This window comes from Littorina saxatilis, linkage group LG12 (genome assembly GCF_037325665.1).
Source record: "Littorina saxatilis isolate snail1 linkage group LG12, US_GU_Lsax_2.0, whole genome shotgun sequence".
In the NCBI taxonomy this organism is placed as follows: Eukaryota; Metazoa; Mollusca; class Gastropoda; order Littorinimorpha; family Littorinidae; genus Littorina; species Littorina saxatilis.
This window is the reverse complement of record NC_090256.1, coordinates 16,510,854-16,518,694: the sequence shown is the minus strand read 5'-3', so window position 1 is coordinate 16,518,694 and position 7,841 is coordinate 16,510,854. Positions and strand designations below refer to the sequence as shown.

The 7,841-nt window shown below is 43.6% G+C and overlaps 1 protein-coding gene and 1 long non-coding RNA gene across 2 annotated transcripts in view; one reads left to right on the top strand and one right to left on the bottom strand.

Annotated features, from left to right (window-relative positions):
* The window catches only part of LOC138981369 (uncharacterized), a 16,420-nt gene extending 8,579 nt beyond the window's left edge, over positions 1 to 7,841 (bottom strand). Inside the window, exon 1 of the mRNA XM_070354262.1 lies at positions 7,367 to 7,841. The gene's annotated coding sequence lies outside the window, so the exon portion shown is untranslated. The remainder of the gene's footprint in view (positions 1 to 7,366) is intronic.
* Positions 2,476 to 3,388, top strand: LOC138983280 (uncharacterized). Its single transcript, XR_011461062.1, has 2 exons — positions 2,476 to 2,855; positions 2,889 to 3,388. It is a non-coding gene; the product is annotated as an uncharacterized lncRNA (long non-coding RNA).

Genomic DNA, 7,841 nt, shown 5'->3' with positions numbered 1-7,841 from the left:
TCGTCTGTGTTGCTCCCCAAACACTGCAACACTCGCCTGTGTTGCTCCCCAAACACTACAACACTCGTCTGTGTTGCTCCCCAAACACTGCAACACTCGCCTGTGTTGCTCCCCAAACCCTACAACACTCGCCTGTGTTGCCCCCCTAACACTGCAGCACTCGCCCGTGTTGCCCCCCCCCCCCCCCCCCCCCCCCCCAAACACCACAACACTCGTCTGTGTTGCTCCCAAACACTGCAACACTCGTCTGTGTTGCTCCCAAACACTGCAACACTCGCCTGTGTTGCTCCCAAACACTGCAACACTCGCCTGTGTTGCTCCCAAACACCACAACACTCGTCTGTGTTGCTCCCAAACACTGCAACACTCGCCTGGGGTGTGCAATTACAGTGGAACCCCCCTTTAAGTCCCCAGGTTGAGACTCCCTCCCTAGTAAGGCCCTCTTTTCTCAGATTTTCTGTTCATAACCTCCGTAAATGTATCCCCATTTTAATACTTCCTCCTTTTACAAAGAAGCTGCTCCGCTTAGAGCACTGTTGAAGCAACGATTTGTCTCTTTGTCGCTGAAAAGGCTTTAAACAGTAAAAAGATTAATTTACACAACTATCCTACTGATTAACTACACATACCTTTAGTGACACCAGCTAAATGAAACTTTATGCAGTTTGTTAGTTCGCATCTCCCGCCAAAATGCAACCTGTTTCCCGTGCAACGATTTGTCTCTTTGTCGCTGAAAAGGCTTTAAACAGTAAAAAGATTAATTTACACAACTATCCTACTGATTAACTACACATACCTTTAGTGACACCAGCTAAATGAAACTTTATGCAGTTTGTTAGTTCGCATCTCCCGCCAAAATGCAACCTGTTTCCCGTGATTACATGTCCCGGTAGGACCAAATACCATGTTTTACCATTTTCTTACGTATTCAGACACAAGGTCTTGACGTAAACCATCCCAGATAAAAAAGAGTTCTCTCTAACGTCGAGATTAGTAGACTCCCATGCAGGCCTTTGACGTACTTAGTTCACGTGCGGGGCCTGAACGCTGTCCTGCTCGCACAATGATGAACATTAATTTGTAAGAAAATTGCAGTTTTTGACTCCTTGGAAACTTGGTATCATTTCAAATGGATATATCCCTGAGGCATGACTCAAAGCTCTACGGACTCTGTCCACCTGGAAGTAACAAGCACAGTAACTTTAAGACCTGATTGTCTCATATTTTGGGGGTTCTTACAAGGGTTTACACCATCAAAGTGAGGTACACTGTTTAATTACAATATGGAACTGGTGACCATGTACGTGTACTCTGTCAATAACGATATGGAACATTGTACCATAACAAGAGGTACTCTTTCAGGTACAATACACGGAACTAGGACCATACCAAGAAACTACTCTAGCCGCCAACGTCAACACTACAGGCCATCTTCTTCTTCTTCTTCTTCTTCGTTCATGGGCTTAGACTCCCACGTTCACTCATGTTTTTAGCACGAGTGGATTTGTACGTGTATGACCGTTTTTACCCCGCCATTCAGGACCCACCGAACTCTGACATGGATTACAGGATCTTTTCCGTGCGCACTTGGTCTTGTGCTTGCGTGTACACACGAAGGAGGTTAAGACACTGGCAGGTCTGTACATAAATTGACCTGGGAGGTTGAAAAAATCTCCACTCCTAATCCACCAGGCAGCAGCGACCGGGATTCGAACTCACGACCTCCCGATTAGGAGGTCGACGTCTTACCACCACGCCACTGCGCCCGTCACACTACAGGCCATCAAAGTAATATACACTGTTTGCTGAAGTATACAAAAACTCCCTGGGTGATATGCCATACTTCATTCTTTGGAGGGGCAGCATACGTTACAGACATTTCATTAGTCGTCACATTCCCAAACACCATTCTCCCTCCCACCCACCAACACCCCCCCACCACACCCACACACACACACACACACTCCCACCACCACCCCACCCCCACCCCCCATGATCTGACGTACGTAAAACTAATTGAGTGAGCAGAGATGTTTGACTCAAGTTGCTCCTGTTCGCTCTCTTACAATATTGTGATGTTTGCACTCGATTTAAACCGTGACTGAAACACTGGTTGTGGAGAGTGTAACATCACCATGTGACACTGAACAACGATTCAGCAGCTACTCAGTGATTCGACACCGGTATAAAGTACTTACAATGATCTGAGCCCTAGCCTTTGTTTACAAGTGCGCGCAGTTCAAAGTGCTGAGCAGCAGTTATTCAACTTCACCAAAGGCATTAATGCACTCTGTCACTTCCATGCATGTAACACAATAGACCCTATCGGTATTCCAAGCTCTCGTAATCTCTCGCAAACTTCAGAGCATAGCAAAGCATGCGGTACAGCGATCTCGTGCGAGCTGCACAAGCCAAGGTTCGAAGTTCTCGCGATGTTCAAAGCATAACAAAGAGCGTGTCTCGCGAGAGCTGCTCAGAAACCGAAAATGTCTATACTATACTGACCACTGACCCGTGAAAACATGTGGGAGTGTTGTGCATTACACCACCCATTGCGTTCTCACTGCATAACTGAAATGAGCTTATATCAATTGACCTGTTCACTGAGTGACCCCTTTATAAGGACTTATACTTGTTTCGGTCTTCTGGAGAATTACGCGGAAAAACAAGCGCGGTCTGCCCTTCATAGTGTGAACCGCGTCTTAAGGTTAAGTTAATCCACTTGCTGCAGTTGGCTTCACACACTCCTGGTGCATATCATTTTCAAGGTACTTACCTCTGCATTCCCTCATGCATTTTTGTGCTGACTTTGTTGTTCTGATTCACAGTAATGTTTTCAATGTTAACGTGTGAAGGCACAGTAATGTTTTCAATGTTAACGTGTGAAGGCACAGCCACAGTCCTTCCCGTGGCTCACGATCTCAGGTGTGGCCAGGCTTTGACAGGACTAAGACCATCCCTCCAGTTGGACACATACCAACAAACAACAGCCTGGCTATTTTCTGTGCTCAGTGGGAATTTTTTAATGAACTCATTTGAGAAAATGACACTAGTGTCAGTTAAGAAATTGATTTATAAAACAAAAGTCCAACTCTGAACAGAAAGCACTGTACTACGGTACGAGTCCAAGTAGATAGATGTTGTTATCACACGTTAGAGCCTGTTAGGCAAAAAAAAAAAAATTGTCTGTTTAGGGTAACCCGACCGACCCTATCGATTTGGCGCCGACCCAAAAACTTTTTTTTGATTTCCAAAAAAAAAAAAAAAAAAAAAGAGGTAAAAATGCTAAAAAGAGACATTTGGCGTTTCTTTCTCTCCCTTTCTCTCTGTTTTATTTATACGTTAGTTTTGAAACATGTATTCATCAAATATAAGAAGTGAATGTTCAGCCAACATAGCATTTACACACACACACCAAAAAAAAAAAAAAAAAAAAAAAAAAAAAAACCTACCTACCTACCGACCCTACTTTTTTTGGTCATGTTACCCTAAACAGACAATTTTTTTTTTTTGGCCTTAAGCACCATCGTTTTGCCATTGTATCTTTCAGTGTGTGCGTGTATGGATATTACCACACACGAGGACAAGTAGGCTACCTGTGGTGTTCATGCTGTATGATAGTAGTCTATAGTGATGTATTGCATTCTTCTTCTTCCGGGATGCTGTTAGCGGCGTGACACCAGTCTTTTCAACCTTAGTGCGTGACGAGTACTTTTTGTAAATCCACTTGCATTTGTTATCGGGCAATCCAAATCCGCTGACAACGGAGATCGTAAAACAGAACCTTTCCTGACCAGAACGGCTAGGGAAACACTCTGTTATCTTGGATTTGCCTTTCTCTGGATTTAGAGCCTATTTCCGCCTCCGAAAATGTTTACACAAGAGTTAATGTTTTCTTTGGTCCAATGAAATGCTGTCTAGAAAAGACTATCAGAGGGAGATTAGCACTAACTGTGAGCTAGCTGAGACAATAGCTGCTAGAGATTGCTTCCTATTGTACTAACTGTGAGCTAGCCGAGACGATAGCTGCTGGAGATTGCTTCCTATTGTACTAACTGTGAGCTAGCCGAGACGATAGCTGCTGGAGATTGCTTCCTATTGTACTAACTGTGAGCTAGCCGAGACGATAGCTGCTGGAGATTGCTTCCTATTGTACTAACTGTGAGCTAGCCGAGACGATAGCTGCTGGAGATTGCTTCCTATTGTACTAACTGTGAGCTAGCCGAGACGATAGCTGCTGGAGATTGCTTCCTATTGTATTAACTGTGAGCTAGCCGAGACGATAGCTGCTAGAAATTGCTTCCTATTGTACTAACTGTGAGCTAGCCGAGACAATAGCTGCTAGAGATTGCTTCCTATTGTACTAACTGTGAGCTAGCCGAGACAATAGCTGCTGGAGATTGCTTCCTATTGTACTAATTACTGTAAGCTAGCCGAGACGATAGCTGCTAGAGATTGCTTCCTATTGTACTAACGATAGCTGGTTCATCATCTTTACATGTTTTGAGGAGGAACTACAACGGAACTGTGGGCCACTTCAAACCTTATCCTCTTCAGTATTTTGCTATGAATAATCCATCCTTACTGCACGATCACAAGCTTGACTCGACATGAACATGTCAAGGGAACAAACTTGAACCAAGCTGTCAAAATCCTCAAACACCACATAACAAGTATCCTGTGGGCAAACTCTGCTTTAACGAGCGAAAGCACGATTGAAATTAATCTTTGACTTCAACTTTACTGGGCTTGCGACTCGGCCCCATTTTGACCTGTTGTGATAAAAAAAAAGTGTCTCTTTGACCCGAAGTGCTGATCGTGCGACCTCCTGTTGAAGTAGACTGGACTGCAGATACCATGGCGCACTTGACGATTACAGTATCTTCTGACTTCCGGCCAGACCGGAAGTACAGGTATAGGCTATGAGTGGTCCCGCCAGACACAATGAAAGGACGGCGGCTACGGCAACATGCCCCTGATGGTTTCACCGTGACGGCATCAAACAACTTCTATCATTGGACGGCGACTTCTGCCAGACATGGCCAGTCACGGCTGACTTGCATCAGTTACACGTGACTGAAAATATACGGCTATCAGTCTGGATCCAGTCATAACTGTTGGAGAGGGGGGGGGGGCAACAGCAACACCAACAGATAGATAGATAGATAGATAGATAGATAGATAGATAGATAGATAGATAGATAGATAGATAGATAAAGAGAGAGAGATAAAAGATAAAGAGAGAGAGATAGATAAAGAGAGAGAGAGAGGCAGGAAGGGGGTAGACAGGTAGGCAAACACTAAGGCGAAGGAGGAAACTGCAAAAGACCAAATCAGTCAGGCAGTAATACAGTGATAAGATAATGAGGCAGTAGCACGAATAAACAATCCTACCCTGCCTTTGAACGGGTGGCAGCGCAGGGTAGACTATATACTAACTACCCAGTCTTTGCACGGGTGGCAGCACAGGGTAGACGATACTAACTACCCAGCCTTTACACGGGTGGCAACACAGGGTAGACAATCCTAGCTACCCAGCCTTTGTACGGGTGACAGCGCAGGGTAGACGATACTAACTACCCAGTCTTTGCACGGGTGGCAGCACAGGGTAGACGAAACTATCCACCCAGCCTTTGCACCGGTGGCAGCACAGGGTAGACGATACTAACTACCCAGCCTTTGTACGGGTGACAACACAGGGTAGACGATACTAACTATACCCAGTCTTTGCACGGGTGGCAGCACAGGGTAGACGATACTAACTACCCAGCCTTTGTACGGGTGACAACACAGGGTAGACGATACTAACTACCCAGTCTTTGCGCGGGTGGCAGCACAGGGTAGACGATACCAACTACCCAGCCTTTGAACGGGTGGTCACAAAGTGGTAGACTACTTGGTTGTCCACACACCGGGTAGCAATTAACACACATGTATATAGTTTCCAGCGGCCTATACCCCAGACGGGGTCACAGGCGTAGGTGAGGTGTGAGGTGATATAGTTTCCAACGGCAACATTTCAACGAAGCAGTCTCTTATTATGCGCTCTCCCGCATCCGTTGCGAAGATGACCAACAGTGGTTCCTGCAACGTAAAGGATCCAGATCCAGATCCAGTCTCACATGCTAGATAGATCTTAAAGGCATATGTACGCGCTCCCGTGTTTACAAAGTGTAGTTTGCCCATAATCGATGTCAAACGCACCATAAGACCATGTAATGACGATATGTCGCCATGCGCGGACCATATACATGCATTACAGCTTGTTTTAGAGTCTCAAAAACTTTGGATGTAAACAAAGACGCGGAGTTATTTCCCTTGCGTCAACGCTACCTCTGTTGGCAAATCTATAAATAGGACGATCCAGATCAAAATGAAAATTAACATATCTCAACATTGAAGGGGTCCTAGACCACAATATTTTGCAGGGAACTTAATTTAGCATGTCTCCAGCTGTTGGTAAAGCAATTAGCGTGTATAGTCATCGAGTACATATGGCTTTAAGAGCCAACCACTGAACAAATATGATATCGTCAACAACAAGCAAAAGACGCGTCAAAACTACTGCACTTTCCATGCACACTAATTTATGTTTCTTTTGTAAGTAGCAACCAAACAACCAATGTAAGTAGCAACCAAACAACCAATGTAAGTAGCAACCAAACAACCAATGTAAGTAGCAATGAAATGAGCTAATGTACTTATTCCGCCATCATGCTAACCTTTGTTTTGTAATTATTATGATTGCTTAAAACAAGCATTACATGCTTGAGTATGTAATCATCCATGCATTGTTCTTGTCATGATTAAAATTGAATAAAGTTTTGTTTAAACCAACCAAACAACCAATGTAAGTAGCAACCAAACAACCAATGTAAGTAGCAACCAAACAACCAATGTAAGTAGCAACCAAACAACCAATGTAAGTAGCAACCAAACAACCAATGTAAGTAGCAACCAAACAACCAATGTAAGTAGCAACCAAACAACCAATGTAAGTAGCAACCAAACAACCAAAACAATCAAAACTGTCTACTTAGCTGCCTATTTAATTCCAAAGATTACTTTCTCGCACCAAACAAATATGGTGCACGTGGTTTTCTTTTTTCAAAGATGCTACAATATGAGTTTCAATTTCATGAATCAAAAAATGGTCAATTTGGGGGATATCTGAAACTTAACAGGCAAAAAGGTTAAATAGAACATTTCTGCTTCGCCCGACCAAAGTGTTAATCAAGAATTTGTCGTAACCTTATTTTTTTGAGTTCACTGGTTTTTCAATAGCAGTTGGCCCTATGCTCATTTCAAATTCTTGATGAAGTTATTAGGCTACTACGGGGGAAAAAATGTAAAAAAATTTATTTACCTGTGAAAACCTCTCGAGGAAAGTGCGGAGCTTTTCCTGTCACGTTTCTTCGAATCAGATGCCACGAGCTTTTGAACATCATTGTGGTGTATTTCGTGCAATAGTTCGTACATTAAATGTAGGCTTCGCAGTCCCTTTTTCTCGAACTTTCCAGAAGTCTAAAACTCAATAAAATGATCCCCTACGTTTACATCTAAAACTTCGTCGTAGTTTACATTTTCAACACTACGAAGAAATAAAGAACAATATTTTTATGTCTCAACCACATACCTAATTCTGAGTCACATTATTTACGTCGAAGAAACTGTTGTTGATGTGCACAGCCGAAAAGTAAGACAACTCTTGCGTCACTAAAAAGCACCGATATGATCTGCGTTACAGTGCAAGTCTTCATTGATCAGCGAATGTAGCCGCCCATTGAATTCATTAAATGAAAATCACCCCCGTGCTTTTTTCTCCCAGAGTAGGGCCTACC